This window comes from Heteronotia binoei, chromosome 2 (assembly GCF_032191835.1).
Source record: "Heteronotia binoei isolate CCM8104 ecotype False Entrance Well chromosome 2, APGP_CSIRO_Hbin_v1, whole genome shotgun sequence".
Classification (NCBI taxonomy): domain Eukaryota; kingdom Metazoa; phylum Chordata; class Lepidosauria; order Squamata; family Gekkonidae; genus Heteronotia; species Heteronotia binoei.
Genome location: NC_083224.1, coordinates 5,286,021 through 5,298,890, shown reverse-complemented (window position 1 = coordinate 5,298,890; position 12,870 = coordinate 5,286,021). Strand labels below are relative to the sequence as shown.

Sequence of the window (12,870 nt, the reverse complement as noted above, 5' to 3'; positions counted from 1 at the left end):
GAGGGGCTTGTGAGTTGCCTGCATTGTGCTGGGGGTTGGACTAGATGAACCTGGAGGTGCCCTCCAATTCTAGGATTCTATGCTTTCAGGGGCTTTCAGGGTGATATTACAATGACTATTTTCATGTGTGTGGGGGGTCATCCTCCTTACCTCGTTGTTTGTACTTGCAAGCATTTTTAGGGCTCTGCTGCCCCCTTTTTTCGTGGCAATCTTTGTGGGTACTGAGAAACGGCACCTGTTTGTGGGAGTTCTGCCAAGCCCTGAGAGGGGAATAGGTGGAAAGTAGTGAAACTTTATATTTGAATACAGGCAGTTTAAACAACAAGAAGCACTGGTTTTAGGGGCTCCTTTTAGGTATCAAGTACAATTTTGTGTAGTTTGGTGGCCGGAGATGCCGGTTATAGAGGGTCACATTCGAGCTGAGCAGACTTCTTCAGATACACCGAAATAAAGAGGGCGAGCAGCAGATTAGCACACAACATACTGAAGATGTTTAAGAGATGTGAGGACCCAACAGGGATAACAAGCTTAGTTTATATGGTCCCCGTATGCTACAGGATGTATAGCTTGGCACAGGTAAAGGGAGCAGAGTTCAGAGTCTTTCTCTCCTGAACCATTGTAGAGACTGCATTTGTTTGGATCTAATTCTGGGGGAAAACATGGGGAAGCAAATAAATATATGGAAATTGGAGATGGATGTGCAAATGTACCCTTTTTCATTGTGGAATGCTGAGAGTCATTAACTGTTGTCATGGTCTTCAGCCCTACAAATGCATTAAGAGTTTCCTTCTAGTTGAGAGGAGAGCCCTGAGGAGCTGGTTTTCAGCCTCCCCCAAAGATCTCCTCTTTGCTGGAGACCTGAGCAGGATCTGACCAAGTGAGCCCCACAGATCAAAGGGAGGCCCCCTCTTTGGTGCTTGGAAGAGGTGCTCTTCCTAGTACTTCACATCTATTGAAAGGAGAGAAAAAAGGATGAAGGGGTCACCAGTCTGCCTGGTCCTTTTGGGCCCCTAGTTTGCCTTAAGAATCAGCCCCATCAGACAGACTGGACCAGTGTAATGAGAGGCTAAGCTCGTAACATCCTTCAAGAGCCAAGCAGAGACAGTGAACTTTCCCAAAGAACCCAGGAGGCATATCTAAAATAGTCTGGTACATTACATGCATTACAGTACATAGCAAAACAAAATAAGAGTCAAGGGGCACCTTTAAGACCAACTTAGTTTTATTCAGAACATAAGCTTTTCACGTGCTCTCACACTTCATCAGATGAGGAATCCGGTACAGGGAGCAAAGCCACATAAAGCTGGTAGTCAGTGGCTCAGAATGCAATCTGGTACAAATTTAAGATCCAATCACAGTATAGTAAAATTAATCCAATCTATAGCTGCATAAGACTGTTTTATTATTTCTGTAGCTGTTTATCTCTTTGTTTATAATCTGATATATGCCAATAAAGGCTTTTGATTGATAGTAAAATTAGCAAATTGAGCAAACCTTTGATTTGAGTAGCATGAGCATTCAAAAGCAATAAATCAGTAATATGTCAGAATGTGAGAATGTCAAGGACTAGATGGTATTAAGCCTGGCTCAAAAGGAAGGTATTTATATCTCAGCTTAATACCATATAGTCATTAACAGACATTCTCACATATTACTGTTTTATTGCTTTTGCATGCTCATGCTTCTCAGATCAAAGGTTTGCTCCATCTGTTAATCTTACTATTCTGTCATTGAATCTTAAATTTCCATTCTAAACCACTCCCTACCAGACAATTTTACTATACTGTGATTGGATCTTAAATTTGTACCAGTTTGCATTCTAAGCCACTGACTACCAGCTTTGTGTGGCTTTGCTCCCTGTACCGGATTCCTCGTCTGATGAAGTGTGCTTAGAGACCGCACGAAAGCTTATATTCTGAATAAAACTGAGTTGGTCTTAAAGGTGCCCCTTGACTCCTATTGTGTTCTACTACTTCAGACCAACATGGCTGACTACTTGGATCTAATTACATAGCAAAATGAAACAAAACCTGATCTACAAACCACAAGAAGCACTTTTCTTCTGATCCAAAGGGGCGATTCTCATTTGCTTTCCTTGTGACATGTAATTCTCTCTGTCTCTCCTTCCACCTCCCCAGAAAGAAGCCTCTCTTCATAGCCACGTAACTAAAGGGACATTGACACAGTCGGAGGTGGTCCAAGAGAAGGGGAAGGAGATGGAAGAGCAGGACCCAGAAGGACCTGGAGCTTCGAAGATGGCAAGCAGAGGCCCCCGTCCCACCCTTGCTGGGAGCAACGTTGAATTCTGGGAAAGCCCTGTGCCAGAGATCCTGCCTAAGGACATCGTGACCTCAGACGCACGTTTCCAACGCTTTGCACAGTTCTGCTATCATGAGGCTGATGGGCCCCGAGAGGTTTGCAGCCAGCTCCATCTCCTTTGCAACCACTGGCTGGAGCCAGAGAGGCTCACCAAGAAGCAGGTCCTGGACGTGGTGGTTCTGGAGCGGTTCCTGGCCCTCCTGCCCCAGGAAATGCAGTGCTGGGTCAGAGGATGTGGGCCGGAAGCCAGTTTCCAGGCTGTGGCCTTGGCCGAAGGTTTCCTCCTGAGTCAGGCAGAGGAGAAGAGGCAGCCAGAGCAGCAGGTGAGGGGGCTTCCTCCAGCTACATCCAATTCCATATCTGACATTATCTAAGGTTTCCCTGAGGGAAATTTGTCCAAGAGTTAATCCTCCAAATGGGAGATTTAAATCCCTCCTTCAGCAGCCTCTTCTAGTAGATAATTTCTGCTCCTTCCAGATAAGTGACCAGGTCTGCTGATGGAAGGGTGCAGAGTCTGGGCGTGGGGCAGGATCCAGTGCCTGGTCTCTTCCATCCCATCTCTGACCCCTTTCCCTCGCTGCTATTTCAGATGTGGGGACCATCGGTGAAGGCAGAAGCTGCATTCTCTGGGGCAGACGGAGCTTCTTTGGAGCAAGGGCAGAGGGCGCAGGCCCAGGAGGGTGCCCGAGATGCCCTCTCCTCTGGTAAGGACTCTTTGTGCCTGGAGGCGATTGGGACACCCCGTGAATGTGATGGGGAGAGCATTAAAGTCAGGAAAAGAATGAAATAGGTCTCCACAGAACACACAGCACTCAATATCCACTAACCATCATTCTTCTCCAAGGGGATCAGACCGACTCAGCCTTCTGGGGTAGCAGAGCCCTGGAAACCAGTTCCTTGAGGCCAATAATCAAAGGGGAGATTTGGCTTCTGTGCCTGTGCTTATACGGGCATCTGAGAAGCCACTGTGGGAAGCAGGATTGTGCAATTGGGATGACAGGATGTAGCCGGAACCCCAGGAGATTTGGGGAGGCCTTGGTGTGAAGCTTGGCACGGAGAGTACCCTAGATCAGGGGTGTCAAACTCCTTCATTAGGAGGGCTGGAGCTGACACAAATGGGACTTTGTGGGTCCAGGCCTTTTATGTCATAAAATATATTGCCAGGTAGTGGAGATATAAACTTTATAACAGACGCAAACACAGTTAAAGATATTATTTTTAAACTTAAAATACAAACTTGCTTAAAACTCTTCCAGTATTTTGTTTGTTGGAAAGGTGGGGGAACAGTGAAATTTGGCAGTGCAGTTTTTAAAATAAAACATCAAGAAAAGGCACAAAGGGTCTGACTCTGTGGAAACAGTGAAATGGCGTTATAAGCTTCTCCCCCACCCCCAAGTCTACTCAGGTTGGCAATAGCTTTCCAGTACAATATCCGCCTTTGGCTGTGGGTTCCCACATTAGAGTAATCATTAGATTAGAGCCATTCAACAGATAAGCTGGCTGAAAGCATCAACATTTTATTTGCAGGGACACAACTCCAGGAAGCATGAGTTTGAGCTGCCTATAGGAACTCTGAAAATGTCACCCTCTCCACTCCATTTGAAACCATTGCAGAGCAAAGAGAAAGCTACAAGGAAAACATGGAACGGACCTTAAAATCCACCCCACGTTTTCCTTGCAGTAGCAGCAAAGAAAGGCAGGAAGAGCTGGGAACTGAGACTCAGCCTGCGAGCTTCAAAGAGGGATTGAAAGAGCTTTTAAAGCTCCGAACTGAAGGAGACTCTGCCTCAGAGCTTTAAACAGCCTGAGAACTGAAAGGCAGGTAGTCTTCGAGGTTCAAAGGGTAAAGACAAGAGGGGGCAGAAAAGAGTTCCGTGGGTCTGATCAAAGCTCTGGGTGGGCCACTTCTGGCACACGGGCCAAGTGTTTGACACCCCTGCCCTAGATTCTTCAGAAATGCTCCAGTGACATCTGGGATTTGGGCTGAACGTGATGGTGACATTTCATACAACGTCATTTCCACCCTTGTCTATATCCACCCCCAGCCCAGACTCAAGGGCCCAGCCGGCAGAAGAATGGGATTCCTGGGTTTGGGCTCTGATCCAGCAGGGATGCTGTAACTTTAGGAACTCCAGAGTTCCCAGGGCACGTTTGAAGTCTGAAGTATGTTGGCAGAGATTTTAACCCTGAGCCTCATGGGTATTTCTCTTCTGCCTCTCCCAGGATTTAGTAAAAAGTGTGAAAGAATGTGTTGAGTGTACACAGGGCAACCTCTCAGACGCCTGGGAAGGGGGTGCGTGAAGCAGGGAGTGACAAAGCAAATGGAATAAGAAGTCAAACCCCCTCCCTTCTTCCTTTCTGTTATGAACAGACAGTGGAGAGACGCTGTTGAGCCGCTATCTTGCTGGAGGTGTGGAAACGGCTGCTTTACCTCCAGTCCAGGTAGGGGAGATGAGCGGGAGACAGCCTGGGTCCCCCTTCTTTCTCGGGGAGGAGGGCTTTTGCTCCCACAGTTTCTACAACGGTCCAGATGAGAGAACATCAAAATGCAGCTCCCTTTCCCCAAGCCAAGCCGTATATCCTGTTCCACCCCAGACTCCTCCCTTCCAGTGTGCAGTGTCTGTCCGGCATGGAACAGGCTTCCTTCGGAGGTGGTGGGCTCTCCTTCCTTGAAGGTTTATTTATTTTATTTAGTTATTTTGCAGATTTCTAGTCCGCCCTTTCCCAAGTCGGATTCAGGGCAGATTACAATATAATAAAATAATTAAATCCCACAATAAGAGAGTTAAAATTAAAGTTAAAACCATTAAAAAGAAAGAAAACAAGGCAGATGGCTAGATGGCCATATAACAGCAAGACAGATCCTGTGAATTTGGGGGGAGGGCTTTGTGCAGGGGGTTGGACTAGAGGACCCTGGAGGTCTCTTCCAACTCTAGGATTTTGTGATCGCTGACGGGGGAATCTGCTTTTTCTTTCAGTGCCCCGTTTCCTTTGAGGAGGTTTCTGTCTGCTTCACCCCAGGAGAGTGGGCCCTGCTGGATCCGGGCCAGAGGACTCTCTACAGGGAAGTCATGCGGGAGAACTATGGAAGCGTCATCTCTCTGGGTAAGGAGCTTCACAGGGGCCAAAGGTGTGAGTTGGTACCCCAGGGATGATGCCGGAATCAAACTGTTGAACAGCAATACATCATGTTGAGGCCTTTCCAGCTTTGGTGAGGGGCGACTGAGACCAGTGTTGTGGCCGTCACCGAAGCCTGAGAAGGTGTCCCGGATAACAATGTTTGGTAAAACCTTTTTGGAGAAACCATATAATGTTTTTGTACATTACAACAGCACAAGAAAGGTCCATTCTCAGATTACAGTATTACAAGAGAGGCAGGCCCGTACCTAAGGGAGGTCCCAGGGGGGCACGGCCCCTCCACCGAACCCCTCCTCAACATGTATGGCCCCTCCTTTCCCCGTCGCTCTTGCAGCCCCTGATCTCATTGCTGCTGTTCTTGCGGCGCTTGCCCGATCTCCGCACTCCTTGTCTGGCTGCCCCACCCGATCTCCCCGCCGCTGCTCTTGCAGCCCCCGCACAAACTCCCCGCTGCTTTTCTGGTGGCCCCCACCTGAATTCCTCACTGCTGCTCCGCAGCCCGCCACCAATTTTTTTTCCCTCTGGGGCCCCTGCACCAGAAATTTTCTGGCTATTGGCCTGGAGAGAGGTCCAGTGAGCCTCTCAGATTTAGATGAGATATCAGCTCATTTTGTCAATGAACTTCTTCCTCAAGAGTAGTCCTTCTTATTTCTTTCAGGGTTCTCAACGTCTTCTAACAATGGAATGTAAATGCTCTTCTGCAACATCTGTTTTTTTCAAGTTCTATCATCCTGGGATAAACCAGGGCGATAACAACAGGACACACCACAAAGCTGAATGGAAATTGATAATTTTTAAATTTTAAGATATTGTTAATTGTTGGTAAAAACTTACCACTCAGTCCCACTTAAGTGTGTGTGTGTGTGTGTGTATATATATATATATATATATGTATTTACTTGGAGCTTAAACCAGTCCTGAACCACTTCTTTAATCAGATACAAAAGCTCTCTGGAGCTTGCTGGCAAATTGCTCTCTACAATATTTTTATTAGGAGCAAGCCCTTCCTTTTGATGGCAGAAAGCAAGCTCCAAAGGGATTGAATGGTAAGTTTCTGGGTGCTCATTGGACCTTTCTTGTAATATTGTAATGTGAAAATGGACCTTTCTTGTGCTGTTGTAATGTACAAAAAAAGTTATGTTTTTTCTAAAAGGAAAGGAAAGGTCCCCTGTGCAAGCACCAGTTGTTTCCAACTCTAGGGTGACGTTGCTTTCACAATGTTTTCACGGCAGACGTTTTACGGGGTGGTTTGCCATTGCCTTCCCCAGTCTTTTACACTTTCCCCCCAGTGAGCTGGGTACTCATTTTACTGACCTCGGAAGGATAGAAGGCTGAGTCAACCTTGGGCCAGCTACCTGAATCCAGCTTCCGCCGGAATGGAACTCAGGTCGTGAGTAGAGAGTTTAGACTGCAGTACTGCTGCTTTACCACTCTGCGCCACGAGGCTGCTTTCTAAAAAGGTTTTACTAAACATTGTTAGCCAGTACACCACAGTGTTTCTTTCTCTTGTTGCGTGTAATGTGAAGTGTGATCCCGTTTTGTTGGTGTTACTGAGAAGGTGTCCTGGCCGGAGGCAAAGGTGGAGATGAAAGAGACCCTGAGAAACAATCTGAAAGGGGCCAGATCCTCATTTCTCTGCTGCTTAGATTTACAACACCCCCTCCCCCCTGGATGGGATTACAAACATCCCCTTTGACTGTGACCTGGAAAAGATCCTGTCAAGAACCCAAGCCTGGGTCCCCCTGTTAATATACTTCTACCTCTGTAGTGTCAGGTGGTTCGAATGACCCAATCGAGGGTCCTCCCTGATGGAATCTTCCAGAAGCTGTCAGCACCCACCCAGTCCCCCCTAACTCCTGGTTACACAACCGGATACAGGTTCTCAGGATTCACCAAAGCCAGCCTTGAGAAAGATAAGGTTGGGGGACGGGGTGAAATCATCAACATCTGCAAGTCAGACGGACCATTTAACACTCATATTAACCCTTGAGGGGAACTAGGCTGCTTTGCCTCACAGATCTGTCCCTCTTACACTGGCTGGGATTGCGGGCTAAGATCCTGACCATGATTCCAGAAGAATTTTTACTCTTGAATTTATTTCCTTCCCGATAGAAGAATGATTACTTTTTCTTTCTCTCTCTCTGCAAATGAAGCCAGAAGTATAAGAGAGACTTTGGTGGAGAAAGACAATCGCCTTGCATCCAAAGAAAAGCTGGGGAGTTTCTCAAGAGGATCTCAGGAGCATATTTCCTCCCCAAATGAGCTGTCTGACAGTAAGTATCATTCAGTTAGGCTAAGAAGGAGGCAAGGCATAGCCATGGGGGAGTTTGGATTGACTTCGGAGCAAGATTTGGTTATTTATTTTATTTTTATTTCTTATATCCCGCCCTCCCCAAACGGGCTCAGGGCGGCTACCAACGGTCACAATTCGATGACAGATTCACATTATAACAATAAAACATTATTAAAATATTAAAACAGTTTGAATACAGTTCACATAGCGCGCTCTGTCTGTTTTGAATTAATTTGTGATGCCATTGTGGGGTAGATAGTACACACCCCCATAGATGTTAAAAGTGCCTCCATTTAGTTATTAAAAGCCTGCCTGAGAAGGTATGTCTTACAGGCCCTGCGGAATTGTGATAAATCCCGCAGGGCACTGGTCTCCTCAGGGAGGGCCTTCCAGAGGGCAGGCGCAGCCACGGAAAAGGCTCTTGCCCTTGTAGTGGTCAAACGGGCATCCTTTAGCCCGGGGGTCTTTAACAGATTTAACGAGCTTCATCGTAGTGCTCTCTAGGGCTCATGTGAGGAAAGGCAGTCCAGAAAGTAGACAGGTCCCAAGCCATATAGGGCTTTAAAGGTCAAAACCAGCACTTTGAACCAGGCTGAGAACACTACAGGCGATCAGTACAGCGTCTCCAGTGCAGGTTGGTACAATCATACAACCCACTGTGGGGGAAGGAGTCCTTCTGGGAATGTCAAGAAGAATAACATATTGGATCTATATCTCGCCCTATACTCTGAATCTCAAGAGTCTCAGAGCGGTCACAATCTCCTTTACCTTCCCCCTATAGCAGCGCCCGCCTCACGGCCTCCCTGGATCTCTTTCTAATTCAGTCTCTTCGGGGTATTTTACTTGTTTATTTGTTGGAAATATAATTCACTTCATAGGGGACCACAGCAGCTTTGTTTGTTCTTCCCAAAAATATAGGCTCTCAAGAACTTTAACTCAAACCACAGGTTTATTGTAACACAAAGTCTTTAAACTGGGGATATGGGAGATAGTTACACAGGCTGCCACGTTGCTCAGTTGTTTCAGGCTTTACAAAAACTTTTCTTTCTTTTGAGTTTCACAGTTACACAGTTCACAGTTTCCCTATATCTTGCTCTCTCCACCTCTAGCAAAGGTCTGGCCTCTTGGGTATGATGTGTCAAGTCTCACCCCTTGACTGGAGCCACTACTGCCAGTCCTTCTGCTGTCTCAGACCCACATCCGCTCCCTCAACCACCTCACTAGATCTTCAGAGTAGTCTATAGGTGTCTGTGACCGTTCAGGTCTTGACTGACTCATACTTGTTCCTCACACACAGCCCTCTTGGCTGGTTTTGTCGAGCTTGCAGCCTCTGGAAGACTTTCCCGCCACTGTCTCAAGCTCCTTCACAGGATCAGCTGTCCTCCCAGCCTCGGTCAGGCACGAACTGACCCTCTCAGTCTCTGTCAGGCCCCAACACTGACAGACCCCTCTGACAGGCTCCAATGCTGTCAAAGATCGACTCCCTGAACGAAAGCCTCAGCAGCTTCTTGTCTCTCCCAGACTTTCCCTCCCTGAGAGCCCCGAGCACTTTGCCCCCACCCTCAGGTCACCTGACACAGGCCCTGTGCGTCTTCAGTGTCTGGTTAACCCCTAGCTTTCCATCACACCCCCCTGCACCACAACAGATACCCTGTGAGGTGGGTGGGGCTGAGAGAGCTCTCCTCAGAAGCTGCCTTTTCAAGGAAAGCTCTGCGAGCGCAATGGCTGATCCAAGGCCATCCCAGCAGCTACAAGTGGAAGAGTGGGGAATCAAACCCCGTTCTCCCAGATAAGAGTCCGCACACTTCACCACTACACCAAACTGGCTCTGGAAGAGGCAAGGAATAGCCATGGGGGATTTTGGATTGAGTTCGGAGCAACATTTGGTTGGTAGAATCAGACAGCCCACTGCAGGGACAGGAGGCCTTCTGGGGACCGGGACTTGTACGGTCAGGAGCTCCCTCTGAGCAAGAGTTCAGGTGTGGCTCTCGTAGGGCTGAGGTATCCTGAAAGACTAGATATCTGGGGAGGGTGGGAGAGAGGTTAAGATCAGACAAGCCAAAGGAGGCCGAAGGGCCCTCAGTCCTTTCCTCCTGCAGCCACATTGATGCCTCCGGAACTTACCTGCCCTCCAGGTGTTAATGAATCTCTCTCCTTATTCCAGCCCAGGATGATCAGAGCAATGAGGAGGGTGAGGAACTGGATCAGCAGTTGCCAGATCGAGTTAAAAATGTGGACTTGAAAGAAAACATCAGGAATACAGGAAGACGTAAGAGAAAGAAAGGCAGCCATACAGCTGAGAAGAGAGATGGAAGACGACATAATGCACGTTTTCCAAAGCAGAGGATAATGAGGGCAAGCACATCCGTTCAGTGTGTAAAGTACTTCAAAACCAGATCACACCTCCCTATGCACCAAAGACAACGAAGAGGGGAGAAACCGTTCGAATGCACAGAGTGTGGAAAGAGATTCAGTGATACAGGGAATCTTCACAAGCATCAGAGAATCCACACAGGGGAGAGACCTTTTGAATGCTCAGAGTGTGGAAAGAGATTCAGTTGGAGTGGCAATCTTCAAACTCATCAGAGAACCCACACAGGGGAGAGACCTTTTGAATGCTCAGAGTGTGGAAAGAGGTTCAGTGAGAGACAGACTCTTCAGAGGCATCAGAGAATCCACACAGGGGAGAGACCTTTTGAATGCTCAGAGTGCGGAAAGAGGTTCAGTGGGAGACAGACTCTTCAGAGGCATCAGAGAACCCACACAGGGGAGAGACCTTTTGAATGCTCAGAGTGTGGAAAGAGGTTCAGTGACAGACAGACTCTTCAGAGGCATCAGAGAACCCACACAGGGGAGAGACCTTTTGAATGCTCAGAGTGTGGAAAGAGGTTCAGTTGCAGTGGCCATCTTCAAAGTCATCAGAGAACCCACACAGGGGAGAAACCTTTTAAATGCTCAGAGTGTGGAAAGAGATTCAGTCACAGTGGCAGTCTTCAAAGTCATCAGAGAACCCACACATGGGAGAGACCGTTTGAATGCTCTGAGTGTGGAAAGAGATTCAGTCAGAGTGGCCATCTTCAAAGTCATCAGAGAACCCACACAGGGGAGAAAGCTTTTGAATGCTCAGAGTGTGGAAAGAGATTCACTAACAGTGGCAATCTTCAGCGTCATCAGAGAACCCACACATGGGAGAGACCGTTTGAATGCTCTGAGTGTGGAAAGAGATTCAGTCAGAGTGGCCATCTTCAAAGTCATCAGAGAACCCACACAGGGGAGAAACCTTTTGAATGCTCAGAGTGTGGAAAGAGATTCACTGACAGTCGCACTTTTCAAAGTCATCAGAGAACCCACACAGGGGAGAGACCTTTTGAATGCTCAGAGTGTGGAAAGAGATTCACTGACAGTCGCACTTTTCAAAAGCATCAGAGAACCCACACAGGGGAGAGACCTTTTGAATGCTCAGAGTGTGGTAAGAGGTTCACTGAGAGACAGAATCTTCAAAGTCATCAGAGAACCCACACACGGGAGAGACCTTTTGAATGCTCAGAGTGTGGGAAGAGGTTCAGTCAGAGTAGCAGTCTTCAAAGTCATCAGAGAACCCACACAGGGGAGAGACCTTTTGAATGCTCAGAGTGTGGAAAGAGATTCAGTCGGAGTGGCAATCTTAAAAGTCATCAGAGAACCCACACAGGGGAAAGACGTTTTGAATGCTCAGAGTGTGGAAAGAGATACAGTCAGAGTGGCAGTCTTCAGCATCATCAGAGAACGCACACAGGGGATAGACCTTTTGAATGCTCAGAGTGTGGAAAGAGATTCTGTCGGAGTGGCCATCTTCAAAGTCATCAGAGAACGCACACAAGGGAGAGACCTTTTGAATGCTCAGAGTGTGGAAAGAGATTCATTTGGAGTGGCAATCTTCAGGATCATCAGAGAACCCACACAGGGGAGAGACCTTTTGAATGCTCAGAGTGTGGAAAGAGATTCCGTTGGAGTGGCAGTCTTCAGCGTCATCAGAGAACCCACACAGGGGAGAAACCTTTTGAATGCTCAGAGTGTGGAAAGAGATTCATTTGGAGTGGCAATCTTCAGGATCATCAGAGAACCCACACAGGGGAGAGACCTTTTGAATGCTCAGAGTGTGGAAAGAGATTCAGTCGGAGTGGCAATCTTCAACGCCATCAGAGAACCCACACCGGGGAGAGACCTTTTGAATGATCAAAGTGTGGAAAGAGATTCAGTCAGAGTGGCCATCTTCAAAGCCCTCAGAGAACCCACACAGGGGAGAGACCTTTTGAATGCTCAGAGTGGGGAAAGAGATTCAGTGGGAGTGACATTCCTCCTATTCATCAGAAAACCCACCCAACGGAGAGACCCTTCCAATACTTAGAGCGAGGAAAGAGATTTAGTCGGAGTGCCACTCTTCAGTGGCACGAAAGAAACCAAAGAATAGAAACCATGTAATTGCTTAGCCTGTTAAACAGCTTTTATCTTATTTTATAACTAAAAAAGAGCCACAATCCGTATAAAGAACTGGCACTATATAAACTATTGTAGAAAGCTTGAATCTACACAGAAATGTTATTGTAACCAGGAAGAAATACTTAAAAATGCTCTAAATATGGAATAAACTTTAGCCGTGTTTGAAGCCTTCAAATACATCCCACTGCCACATATGGTATTAGAAGGACACCAGACTCTTTTCTTCCAGGCAGTTGGCAACCCTAGATTGTTTATTAATCTGAGAAAATGAAGCTGAACTAAGGAATGTTCATAGGTTGTTTAAGAGATTATGATGTGTATCAGGTACATCAGAGTTATACTCCTTATATATAGCTATCTGGTCCTTTGAAATTAATTTTAATAAGTTGATGAATACTGCTATGAAATTATTGTAAATTGCTAAATTATTACTGTAAATTGTAATTTTTTCCCATGTAATTGTGGGGGCTGGGGTGAACAGAAGTATCATTTGGTATTGAAGTTTGTTCCCTCTCAGATGTTTGACCTTCAACACAAATCGTAAGTTGCTTCGGCTTCAGCTGCCAAAGGAGTGCTGTTCTAATCACCTGTGAAGTATTCCAGCTGGGGCTTTGGTGTGTTCTCCCTAAGCATCCTACACC

The 12,870-nt window shown here is 46.9% G+C and overlaps 1 pseudogene; it reads left to right on the top strand.

Moving 5' to 3' along the window:
- The first annotated feature begins 3,008 nt into the window (after nucleotides 1-3,008).
- LOC132590582 (oocyte zinc finger protein XlCOF6-like) lies at nucleotides 3,009-12,019 on the top strand (annotated as a pseudogene).
- Nucleotides 12,020-12,870: the final 851 nt, after the last annotated feature.